Genomic DNA, 13,885 nt, shown 5'->3' on the forward strand with positions numbered 1-13,885 from the left:
CCAGCAATATCTGTCACAGGAATGTTGATACAGTCCTTTTTCAGATATTTAATGTAGAATTTTTACAGATGGGCCAGTATATTTTATACTATATTATTTTCTACACTATTTTTTTCTGATTGGCTATTAAATTTTATTGGCTTCACAAAATGAACTGGGGAGCTGTCCATCTTTTTCTATGATGTGGAATATACATCTTTAGCTTACAATACCCATCTTTAGCTTATCGTAATATACCTTTAAGAGTTATTACACTCCTTCATATATAATGCAAGAATCTCAAAACAGGGAATTTCTCTTGGATATTAACCAAAAGTAACACAGAAATGTTGGTACAATCTCTTCGCAGCTATATTTACAAATGAGATGGGTCAGTAGCATTCTTTTTGAGGTAATATATTGTTCTCATTGGATATTATATTATAATGGCTATACAAAATGATCTAGGGAGCTTTTCATATTTTTCTATGGCTGAAATGGCATACGTCATAATCATCTGATTTTAAAGGCTAAGCAGGAATTAGCATGAAATCATGTTTTGTGCTTTTAAAAACTGACTACACTCAAACCATGCTTCTATAGGTTGGAACGCTCCAGGACTCGGTCCTCTGTTTCCTACTCATCTCTTTCCCTAGGGGATCTCATTCAAGTCCATGGTTGTTAAATACCATCAATTCACTGTTTTTTTCCCCCAAATTTATATATCCAATCCAATTTCTCCCCTCTGCTCCAGACCTGTATATCCCTGAAGGTCTACTTGATATCTCTACCCTAGTCATGAACAGACATCACAAACCACATCTCTGAAAATGTACTCTTGTTTTTTCCTTTCCTCCCCTGTTCTTCTCCATTTTGGAAGTGGTACCATCATCCACCCACCTGCTAAAGCCTATAAACTAGGGGTCATCCTTATCTCCTTTCTTTCTCTCAATCTTTACAACCCTCATACAATCTAAAAATACCTGTCAATTTTGTTTTTTTTTTTAAAAAAAGATTTTATTTATTTATTTATTTGACAGAAAGAGAACACAAGCAGGGGGAGTGGCAGAGGGAGAGGGAAAAGCAGGCTCCCGGCTGAGCAGGGAGCCTGATGTGGAGCTAGATCCCAGGACCCTGGGATCATGACCTGAGCTGAAGGCAGACGCCCAACCGACTGAGCCACCCAGGCACCCCTCAATTTTACTTTAAAAATACATTCTCTCTCCCTGTGTCCATATCCATTAACAATACTTTAGACTAAGCCAAATCATGATCATTTCTTGCTTAATCCACTGCAACAGCTTCCAAACTGTTGTCCCTGTTTATATAATTTCATATAATGTCTATTCTGTAACATCCAGAGTGAAACTTTTTAGACCTGACAACACTACCACAGGAAATACTACAACATTGCCCCTTCGTACTTAGAATAAAATCCAGTCTTCTTAATATTGCTTCCAAGGCCATTGCAAGATGGCCCTTTTGTTTATGTTTCTAACATCATCTTATTCCACTCCCTCCCTAACTTACCAGGCTCTTGTCACACTTGGATCTCTTCTACTCCTTGAAGATTTGAAAATTTTCTGCACCAAGACTTCTGCCACTGGAATTCTGGGTCTCAGTTCAAATGTCCCTTTCTCATAGAGACCGTCCCTAAACTCCTTATTCGCAGGGGACAATCCCAAACCTAGTCTCTATCTCTCACATCAACTTATATATTAACCTGATAGCACACACCACAATTTACAATTACTTTGCTTTATTTATTTACTTTCTTCATTCATTATTCCACCAATGGGACATAAATAGCAGGAGGGCTGGGAACTTTTCAGTATTTTTCAGTTTTTGTCCAATGAGCCCACTATGTGTTTAATAATTATCTGTCAAAGGAAGAAAAATGTATGGATCTGATGATGAAGAGAAAAGTCTAAGTTGGAAATACAGAGTTGTGATTTGAAGTAGTGTTTAAAATTATGGGAGTGGATAAGCTCACCCGAAGAGGAGGGGTCTGAAGACAAAACTGGGAAAACACCAACTATGGGGCTGTGTGCTGAAGAACTGGCAGTTCAATGAAAGATAAGCGAGAGAGCTAAGAGGAACATCCGTAGAATTTGATATCTCAGAAACGAAGACAGTATGGTGTCAAGGAAGGGAATGGTCAACAGAATTAAACACTGCTGAAAAATCATGTGAAAACTAACTTTTAGGGCACGTGGGTGGCTCAGTCGGTTAAGTGTCTGCCTTCAGCTCAGGTCACGATCCCGGGGTCCTGGGATGGAGCCCCGCCTCCTGCTTCCCGCTGAGCAGGGAGTCTGCTTCCCCCTCTCCCTCTGCTCCTCCCACTGGCCCTGCGCTCAGCGCATGCACGGGCGGGCTCTCTCGCAAATAAATAAATAAATAAATAAATTTTTTAAACTGACTTTCAAAGTATCCACTTGCTTTTGTGCTGAGGTAGGGACTGCTGGTGACCGTAATAGAGAATTTTCGCTGAGGTTTTGGGAGGTAAGAACCAATGTGCCGCAGACTGGATGGTGAAAGCACGATGAAGTGGACAAGAGTGTGGACTATTCTCTAAGAGTCTAATAGGAAGAGAGAAAGGGCAGGATATAGGGTAGAGGGAGGAAATTATTCGAAGCACAGAGAGAACTTGGCCAGGTTTACTGTATGCGAGAAAAAGATCCAGTAGCACAGGAGATGCTGGGAAATACGGGGGGCGGGGATAAGATGTACTGAAGTGGCTGGGGAAGGGGAACAGGAGCGACTAGGGTCTGCGGCAGGAAGACAGCGTTTAGCAAGGAAAGCCGACGGACTTCAGGGCTCAATCACTTGATTTTCTCGATGACAGGAACTCCAAGGTCATCTGCTTAGGACGAGGCGGGAAGAGGGCGGACGGCTTGGGAGTATAGCAAAGTTTGCTATCGCACCTGAGAGTGATGGGCGAGGGCGCTGAAGCAAAACGAGCCCCCGGCCCCGCCCCGCACGCACTCACCGACCCCCAGGTCAGGACTTCATGCCGCGCCTCTGGGTGCTGTCCTTCAGAAGCTCTCGGGAACGAGACGCGCCTCTGGGCTCACTGCAATTTCCAGCACAGTCGCCCACCCGCCCCGCCCTGTAGGAGGCGTTTGCCAAGGAAAGGGGGCAGAGCCCAAGGCAGCCGCCAACCGGCCAGCCAAGCAGGGGGCTCTCTCCCGAGTGGGGCCGGTCCCAGCGGGCCTTGCGGCCGTGACTCAGAGCCCGTATGTCTGACGCGCTCCTCCGTCGCCCCGAACGAGGTCGGCGGGGTGAGGCGGCTTCACGCTTTACCGAGCGAGCGACTGGGTGAGAGAGCCCGCGGAAGGGGAGGCCAGGACTGGGCGAGGGCTGAAGTGGGGCTGAGGCGGGGAGGGCGGGGGTGGGCGCCGGCGGGGGTGGTGCTGGTGGGCGGGGCGGGCCCGTAGGCCGCCGTTGTTTTCGAGCAGCAGGGGCGGCCGCGGCGGCCGACTAGGCCGCAGCGGCCATGGCCGTAGATTCCGGCGACCCCAGGAACGGCTTCCGTCACAACGAGGTGGTGGTGTTCATCAACGAAGAGGTGCTCAGTAACGGCGGCGGTCCCGACTTCTACCTGACCTTCTGCTCGAGGCCCTGGAACGAGATCGAGGACGAGCTGCTGTCCATCGTGGCCGACCCCCAGGTGCCGCGCGCCCTCAAGAGGGCCTACTCCTGGAGCGCGCTGGCCTTGAGTGTGCGCGCGGCCGCGAGGCAGCAGGAGCAGCAGGCGCGCCGCGTGCGGCGGCTGCAGGAGCAGCTGGAGGAGCGCGAGACCACCACTTGGGCTCTGGCCTCCCAGCTGCAGCGGCTGCGCCAGGAGCGTGAGCAGGCGGTCTCGCAGTTGCACGGCGTGCAGCACGACCTGCAGCGGGTGCTGGACGAGCGCCAGGCGCTGCGTGGCCAGCTGCTCCAGGCCCAGAGGCAGCCCCAGCAGGCCGGGTCTCAGGCGCAGTGGCTCTCGACCGAGATGTGGCCCCTGAATGTAGCGGATCGCAACGAGGTGCCGGCCGCCACCTGGTCGCAGCGTGACCGGGATGCGGAGAGCCAGAGAGGGGAGGCCCGGATGGCCCCCGCGACGACAGGTGTGCTTTACACGCCAGGACCGCCGCCGCCGCTGCCGCCGCCGCCGAGTCCCTGGGCCCAGGTTGTTCAACCCTCCCTGCCAATGCCGTTCCCCATGCCCTTCCAGGTGGCGTTCCCCTACCCACCACCTCCCCAACCCACAGTAGTGGCAGAAGCAGCAGCCGGAGCAGCATTCCCGCCCCAGATGCCTACCGGGGCCGTCTACCCACCTGGCACGTGGCCTCCGTTCGGGCCCCAGGAGGAGATGGTCCCGCGGTGGGGCCAGAGGAGCCAAGGCCAAGGAGAAGGTCCTGCGAGGCCCCACTTTGGCGTAAACCCCTCAGGGCACAGCTGGAGCCAGAGAGAGGAGATGAAGCAACAGCCACAGAAACAGATGCCCAGGCAACCAAATGGTAAGAAAGCCTTTGAATCCCAGCAAAAGGACAAACCTGCCTCCGACCTGAGGAGGAGGGGATTGGGACTGCCTGTGGTGTAGAGCATGATTAATTTTTCTGGACACTTGGCTTGTGATAAATGCAAAAAAAAAAAAAAAATCTACATGCTAACTTTGACCCCAAACGAGTTTCTCACTGAATTTAGGCATGTAGAAAAGAACGGGGACAAGATTCCAAAGAGAAATCAATTTCTGGAGGCCCTCTTCTGATCAAAAGCTCACTCTTTTATTTACAGCAGAGAAAAATCGAAAATGCCCCAAATTTTCAGTATCCTACCATCAAGTAATAACCATTTTTAGCACATTAATATAGCTATTTCCACAGGTGGATCTCTTTCCCCAGTTTCGTATCATACATGTTTATGTGTGTGTGTAATGTGTATTGCTTTAAAGAAAGATGAGACTCTAACGAATATGTTAATGAATCGTTTAAAGGAAAATTTTTCCAACTGTGTTTAAGTTCACAGGTGGTGGACTCTGGATGGCTGCTACCAATTGGTTGACACCCTGGAGAGGCTGACATGATGAAACATTCTTTTTCTCTTTTCTGTATTCTCATTAACCTCCTCTCTCCCACAATAGCAGGTCTTTGGCTAAGAAGAATCATGCTTTTAGAACATACGCACATTGTGTTCTAGGAACACCACTTTTCCTTGAGAATGCTATTGTTATGCTATAAACTGCAGCAGTGTTCATTTTGTTTCTTGATTTGTTTTTACAAAATTCATAGCCGAGGGCCTGTTCTTTGTGTCTCTAAGCTCCAGGAACTTTGTGTGAAGCCGAAGAAACTCCAGCTCCCAGTGTGTGAATGAATCCTCACAAAATACCCTCTGGCTCTCAGCAGGCTTCACCTCAGTGAGATCTCAACTGGCTGGGGCTAGTAGAAGTGTGAAGAAATCAGGGAAAAGGAGACATTCTGGCACACATCCTGAACAGGGGAAAGCAGACAGATTTTGTTAGAATTTGATTCTTCTGTTAGGGAAAAGGGATTGACAGCAGATTTCAAAGGGTGGATGGGAGGGTAGTATTAAATGTTGGAGGTTATAGCAAGTTTGTTGAATTTCATTCATTAATTCATTGAACAAATAGTTATTGATTGCCCAGTATGTTAGGAACTACAATTATATGTTATTATCTGGTGCACACATTATAGCTCAATTGGATGAGTTTGGTTAGATGACAGAAGAGCCTAATTTGGGATACAGTGTACATGGGGGGTGTCTTTGCCTAGCAAGTAGTAGTGGCTTTTGGGTGAACCCAATTGAAATAACATCAAGATCCATTTCTGTGATTCTGGAGGCAACGTCAAAGGCACTTTCACGGAAGGACTTGAATGACTGAACTGCTCAGCACATCAGTCCCAACGGAGACAAACAGGCAGTGGCAAAGATGGGGAAAAGTAACCTCACAAAAGTACGGGCAGGACTTTTCTGAGACTCCTGCTGATTTCCTCCCTTGAAAAGGACTGCTATTTTCCCAGTTGTCTGAAAGGCCACTGGGTTGTCTTGAAGAAGGAGAGTGTCGGCTACACACTCGCTCCCTCAGCTTTGGGACACCACCATCCCAAGCTCCTTTCCAGTCAAGATGGATTCCGAGGGCGAACACCATGCTGTGGATGGTGCTTCTCTTGGGAAGACTGACTGGATTAAAAATAGAACTGGACTGGGACAAGCCCTTTTGGGAATGCCCCGGGCCCCTTCTCTCCCATTTGGTGTGTTCTCTGCAGGCTCTCTGCTCCCCCGAGGCAGGTGGAGCCCAGGGGGTGGGAAGTTAGATGGTCTCCAGTCTGAACGAAAGGTGTCCTCGAGTTCCCCCATGAAATCCCAGCTCACCAAGCTCAGCCTCTGTCAGAGGTTTCCTGAGTCTAATAATAAAGAGTGTGCACTTGCCTGCTGTGTCTTCTGTGTGGTGTGCATCTCGGGGCAGGTTTGCTCCAGGGCGGCAGTTTAAACCCACATCTTCCCACCATCCCACTGAGGTGAAGGAAAGTTCGAGCTCATTCACCATTAGAGGGCCTCTCCTCTTCCAGCAAGTTACCCAAGATTGGGAGGGGGAGGAGCTTCTGTGGGGCCTTCAATCCATTGTGAACGTCCCTGCTCCCCTCACTGTCCGAGTCCACATGGTCCTTTGAAGGTGGGCATCTCCACTGCTCTTGGGCCCGTGGGGCACGGGAGGGGAGGTGGGGACGGGGCTCTGTCTAGGCTGGGAACCCGGATGCCTGGTGTCCAGCCTCCCTATGTGCACCAAGAAGCCATTTCCCCGAGGCCCTGTCTCCCAGAGTCCCAGCAGAAATTTCCCTTCTGCATTTCTGCCCTGCAATCCACGGTCCCCTCCCTCCTATGCATAATCCCATGAAGGTGTTCAGAGTTCGGGGGAACAGCCAGGTTTAGACGGCCTGTTAATAAGATAAATGTTCCCTGAGGCAAAGGGGGGTAGAACCTGGCTGCCTGCTTGGTGTAGGGACAGGGGATGGGGCAGAGAACTGACCCTACCCCACCAGCTTTCTCTCTCTCCTCAGTCCCGGTAACCGGGAGGCCTTGCTTACTAGAGGGGAACACTGGGGACGAAGAGGACCATCAGGGACATCGACCTAAAGCTAGGTTTTCTGGGTCAGGGGCTGGTTTTGTGATACTCCTGTGTGTGCCAATAGCTCCCTGGAATTTTGAGAGGATGGGGCACAGATGCGACTCGGCAATGTTATAGGATATTTTTATCTGATGGTTCTCAGCGTGGTTTCTGGACCAGCAGCATCAGGATCACCTGGCAACTTGTTACGAATGCAAAATCCTCGGACCTGACTCCAGAAGTCCAGGGAGTGGAGCCTAACAGGTGTTTCTGATGCCCGCTGAAGTTCAACAACGCTTGTTTGTAATCCATAGTGCAATGTGAACAAATCACCCAGGATTTCATTATGGTTGGTTCATTTAGGGCTTCACAACTCACTGATGTCCACTGGAATGTCTTTAGGTCTGTATGAAAGCAGACTCATCCCTGGGCATAGCTCTTCCACAGCCCAGTGTGATTACCCAATATTGCAAGGCTGACTTTTTTCATAAAAACATTCATAAATCTTTGCCCAGAATTACTGAGGCTGGCTCTCAATTATCTCTTCATTCTGGGCTGGGCACCTGCATGTAAAACCAGTAAGTTTAGTTTAAGGGACGAGCCTGGGCTTCGGAGCCAGAGAGACCTCGGTTCATAGATAACCTGTTCTGCCATTCAATAGCTGTGTGACCTTGAGCAAACTCCTGAATTTCTCGGATCCCCAAAAAGTGTTGGCTCCCTTCTCCTACCCTTACCACTCTGCTCTGTGATGATGGGGTAATGGGTATAAAGGATACCCGCTGAGGGCCTACCACGTGACATTTGGCCATTATCCCCCTGGTGACTGCCACAGCTCTGTGAAGTATAATAGATTCCTCTATTAATAGTTCTTCAAGGAGGATATTGTACTCCCACTTTACAGCTGTGGCAACTCAATAACTCACCCCAAATCACTCAGCTGGGAGTTGGTGAAGCCTCGGTTCTCACCCCAATCTGCCCGGCACCAAATTCCATGCTCTTTCTACTGTAATACTACAGTGCCTCAAACTTCTACCCTTCCCAGTTAATAGCCGTTAACAGGGTCTGTCAATGCCTGGACTGATAGAATTGACTATAATGAAAGGACTCGAAGTCACAGAGGCAGTCTGGTGGGGAAGGAAGTGGGTGGAGATGGCAAGAGTCCAGCTTTGGTGGCCGGGGAGTGTTGGTGATAGAAAAGAAGGTACTGGAAGAAGAGGACTGCGGACACACCTCCTAGAGGCGTCAGGCTGGTGGAACCTGCAGAGACAGAGGTACGGAAGATGGAGCAGCAGGCAGTGGGGGACTCGTTCCCAGCCCCACCTGCACAGAGCCCATGGCCGGCTACATTTCTACTCGCGTTCACCTCCGCTGCAGAGGGAATGGCTCCAATTCCAGCCTTTCCCGTGGGGGCTTCTGCAGGCAGCGTGTGGAAACGCGTAGAGATGGGGAGAAGCAGCTCTCAGATGGCACAGGAGGCAACGACAGGCCGGTGAGAAACGTGCCTCTGCATCGCTCTGGGGCTGGCAGAGCTGTGCACGGGGCATGGTTAAAGGCCAGGTGCCTGGACTAAGGAACAGTGTAAAATAAATGCATTTTTCTTTGAATTAAACATGCTTTAGGGGGCGCCTGGGTAGCTCAGTCGTTAAGCGTCTGCCTTCGGCTCAGGTCATGATCCCGGGGTCCTGGGATCGAGCCCCGCATCGGGCTCCTTGCTCGCTGGGGAGTCTGCTTCTCCCTCTCCCTCTCCCCCTGCTTGTGCACTCTGTCTGTGTCAAATAAATAAATAAAATCTTTAAAAAAAATAAATAAACGTGCTTTAAATGAGGGGAAAGTCCTGGTAGGAGTGGAGGCTTTGTCCTCTCCCAGAGCTAGCGCTCATCTCGGAGCAGACCACCAGAGAGCACCACGGAGATTCCAGACCCACTCTCTGCGGGAATTACCTTCCTGAGGCCCTTTCTGGTTATCAAAGCAAACTGGATTGACCCAAACAGAAACATCAAAAGCAGTTAAAGCCGCCCACTATCCCCAAACCTGGGGGTGACTGCTGGTTATACTTTAATGTATTTGTTTTATACCCATACAGGCTTATGTACATGTCTGCACATACAGATCTACCAAACAGGATAGGGTACATGCTTTTTTCTGCAGCCTCCTTGACTGCAGAAGTAGTGGTTCCAATCCGGACCCCTCTTGCGGGGGATTCTGCACCCAGCGTGGGGAAGGTGGAAGAAAAGGGAGAAGCACGTCTTGGGGGGCAGAGGAGCAGTGATAGATACAGATAGATAGATATACGTTTATTTACCAAAACAGAATCGTGGTACATCTTTCTTTCCAACATTTGTTTTTCTCTTAACAACAGTAAGACATGAACTGTCTCATATTCATATTGAGAATATGATTTTAAATGGCCGTGTAACATTCTGTCACACCAACGTTTCAATGGACTTAACTGGTTCTGTCTTACTGGGCATTTAGATTATTTTCAAATTTTTATTTTCACATTCAACATTTTATCAGTATGCACAATTTTCCGTACCATGGCCAAGAGTGAATGCCACCATTAAAAATATCCCAACCGGTTTGAAAGATCTCTTGTTTTAATTTCTATTTCTTTGCCTACCTGGACGATGGAACCTTTTTTTCAAGCTACTTACTCAGTTTGTATTTCTTCTATCATGATTTAGCTGTTCATGTCCTTATTCAAGTTCACTCATGGAATATTTGTTATCTTGTTTTGTATTTGATAGTAAGGATATTACCCAACCCTTTGTCATACTTAAGATTGCGAGTATTTTCCCTTGTTTGTAGTTTGTCTTTAAATTTGGGCCCGGTGGCATTTTGATGATCAGAAATATTACATTTTTATATATTGAGATCGTCTCCACTGGCATTTCCTTTTTTTTTTTTTTTTCCTTTATTCTTAAGAAGGTCTTCTTTACTGGGGCACCTGGGTGGCTCAGTTGTTATGCGTCTGCCTTAGGCTCAGGTCAGGATCCCAGGTTCTGAGTTAGCCCCGCATCAGGCTCCCTGCTCAGCCAGGAGCCTGCTTCTCCCTCTCCCACTCCCCCTGCTTGTGTTCCCTCTCTAGCGGTCTCTCTCTCTCTCTGTCAAATCAATAAAATCTTAAAAAAAAAAAAAACAACAGGTCTTCTTTATTTTGAGGTAAGATCTACAGCCATCTATATTTGATTCTATATCTTCTATAGTTTTCAAAAATTTAAGTCTTTAATCAACCTTGAATTTATTTTGGTACTATCGTGAGGTAGGTGTCTAAATGTAATTAACCCCGTGTCTCAGCTTCAATGTTTACTCTTTCCCCACTGATCTGAAAAGAACATCTTTATCAAACACACACACACACACACACACACACGCTGATGTTTGCGCGTATGTTGCCTGTTAAACTGCTGGTCTATTCTTATTCCCACCTAACATTTGATTCTGGCTTTATAACACATTTTAATAAATGCAGTGCAAGTTATCACTCCTCTTTTTCTAAACTTTTCAGGGAGTCATCACCTGTGTATTCTCTCAGTTGAAGCTTCATAGTTTACCTCTCTGTTCCTTTGAGTCCCGGATGTACTTCCTTCATTTGGATTCTGTGAGACTTACCCTATAACTTCGTAATTCACTTCTCTTTTTTTAAACCTAGTTTGAGTGAATTTCCATTCCTAAGGTTTTATCTCAGCCCTAATCTCTCTTTACTTCCTGTGTCTGTGATCTTGTCTAAACATTCGACATCTATCATCTTTAGAAAGAAGATCTTGCTCCGTATCATTAAAAAGCCCACGTTTATTGCCTTACTATGTATTTGGTGGCATTATGCTATTTAGTTTTCTTTAAAACCCTACAAGAATGGGGGGCGCCTGGGTGGCTCGGTCAGTTAAGCGACCCCACGGTCCTGGGATGGAGCCCCACGTTGAGCTCTCTGCTCAGCCAGGACCCTGCTTCTCCCTTTCCCTCTGCATGTTGCTCCACCTGCTTATGCTCTCTCTGTCAAATAAATAAATAAAATCTTAAAAAAAAAAAACCCTACAAGATGGGTAAGAGCATCATCTCCATTTTACACATGGAGAAACCTTGGCTTAGAGGTTAAGTCCAAGGTGATACCGCCACTGTGTGGTAAGAGCCAGGACTCAAATTCTGTTCTCACACACCTGCCATGCTCTACCATACAGCATTTAAAAGAAAGGAAAGTGAAGGCTAAATATTGTTTGCTTTAAAAGTGAAAATTATAGCAACCAGAGAGACAGCCTTCTGTTTTGGGAACTGAAAATGACACAAGAACCAGTACCAAAGGGAGGCTGTTACGGCAGAGCACTGCTTGGGTCTGAATCCCAGAGGCGTTCAATGGATGGAAGGTAGATGGTAGAATCCACGTCCAGCACTCTCCCCAGTGCCTGGCACATAGCAATTCTCAGATGTACATTTTTCATTTTTATACCTTTGAAACCAATGGGGTTCTCACAACCAATTTTTTTTATTTTTTTTAAAGATTTTTATTTATTTATTTGAGAGAGAGAGAGAACAGGAGAGAGAGAGAGAGAAAGAGAGAGAGAGCACAAGCAGGGGGAGGGACAGTGGGAGAAGCAGACTCCCCGCTGAGCTGGGAGCCCGATGGGGGGCTCGATCCCAGGACCCCGGGATCATGACCTGAGCTGAAGGCAGGCGCTTAACAACTGAGCCACTCAGGCGCACCCCGCCCCAAGATGCCACTGGCATCTTAGAATTGATGAAATAAAGTATTAAGCGCTTAATAAATGTTCAGCTACGGCCCAAGATGACCACTCGTACACTCAGGAACTATCTATTCCGTGTGAACTATGTGCCAGGCACCATTCTCGGGACTGGGACAGAGTAGTAAACACAGCAAAAACTCCTGCTCTCAGGAAGTTTCCCTTCTAGGGGGAGCCATACATGAAACACAGATTCACAAGTAAAATGTGTGGTTTGTCAGATGGTGAGAGGAGATAAGCAGTAAGTGGAAGCAGAAGAAGGGGAGCGAAAAGCAGGGGCGGGAGTGGGGGTACTATTTTAAATACGGTGGTCAGGGAAGGCTGCACTGCCTGAGGGACATTGGAAAAGAGAACTGAGCGGGATGGCAGGGTGAGCCTTGAGGAGAGCTAGGGGCAGATCTTTCCAGGTTAAGGCAGAGCAGGCATGGGGGCCTCGAGCACCCTCAGGGGCTTTGAGGAATAGCCGGAGGGCCAGTCTGGCTGGAGTGGCGTTGAGTACAGAAGAGCAGTGGATGAGGTAAGAAGGGGGAGCACTGCAGATGCGGCTGGAAACTTTAAGTATATGGGTACAGATTTCCTGAAATCCTCTCAGCAAGGCTCTAGATCTGACAGTAGGAATCGCGTACCGGAGCTCAGAACCACCCAGCAAGGACCGCCGGGTGTCAGAGCTGGGGGACGGCTCGGGGCAAGCATGGCGTTAATTTAGGCAAAGTGAGGACAGAGAGTTCCCACTTAGTCTCTTAAACACACTAATGCACAGTCAAAATGATTCAGAACAGTTTGACGGCAGAAATGATACGTGATTCTGGTCACGATACGTGACCAGAATAACTAGATGAGGCTCTTCTGCAAAAAGTGACGTTCAGGGCTTCCCATTACTGATGAGGCACATTGCAAACCGGCCTTGGCTTGATCTTTCAAAAGGCGTGTTGCCACAGCACCCATCCGCTCCTCGAGTGGGCGGGACAGAACTCAAGTTATTTTAAGAATACTGAAGAACATTTCGAGGATGACCACACACAGGATAGAAGAGGACAGAAGCCAGATTTCTGTAACCATTTAATATAAGGCGTATGTGTGGGTCTTTTGTTGTTGTTGTTGTTGTTAAATCTATTGTTCCTTAGAAACCAGAATGCAGAGTGGTTAAGAGCATGGTCTTTGAAGGCAGACAGAGCTGAGCTCAAATGTCAGTTTCGTCACCGACTTCCTGCGCGACTCTGGTTAAGCAGCCAAGCTAGTCATGTCATCTGTGACCTGGGGACCATACCACACCACCTCGGAGAGAATGAAATGAAAGAACGTGTGTCAAGCGCACGGCTCTGTACCTGCTCACAGCCACTACAGCTGCTGTTTCCTACTGGAGATGCATCGGGTTCCAGGAGCTCTCCGGTTTCTGATGCAGATCTCTTGAAACGAAGGGGCTCGAGTCTACGCGGCCATCAAAATACTCACAGAGAGTAAGAGCAAAAAGAAAACACCTCCTCGGAGTTTGAAAGGCCGTTCTAGCATCCAGAGTAGACACACTGAGCGTAAAAAGATGAACCTCCACGTTGACTTTTTTTTTCCAAGCGGACTTTTTAGATACTTTTTAGCCCTCCCCGCCACGTGTAGAGAACCACTCTTCTCGCCGTCAGTCTTGTTGAAGTGTTTGCTTCTTTTCAAGGCCCCGCGAGGTGCAGAACTGTGAAGTACAGTCAGTGAAGACGCTGAGACAAGAATGACGGCTTCTACCGGGAACCCCCTTGCCAGTCCCTCAAATGCAAGTAAGGCCTTTTTTCTTCTTTTTTTTTACTTAATTAACAGCCATTAAACGTCTAACAATCAGAAAGTGAAGTCCTATTACTCAGGAGCTATACAGAGGGCCAATGTTCAATGCCATGTGCCACCCACAATGCGCCCTACATAAAAAGGTGTTGTCATTTGATCCAATGATAGAACATGTGAGCATTAGACTGGGTTGTAAGGAATTTAAAGGAATCTGCAGAAAATGGGTTAGGCTCCTTCTCTGCCCCTGCCATATCCCTGAGGTATATCTTGCTCGGAATGGAATGAACTTCGACAA

Source organism: Mirounga leonina, unplaced genomic scaffold (assembly GCF_011800145.1).
Source record: "Mirounga leonina isolate KUSES-001 unplaced genomic scaffold, KU_Mleo_1.0 Mir_101664, whole genome shotgun sequence".
Classification (NCBI taxonomy): domain Eukaryota; kingdom Metazoa; phylum Chordata; class Mammalia; order Carnivora; family Phocidae; genus Mirounga; species Mirounga leonina.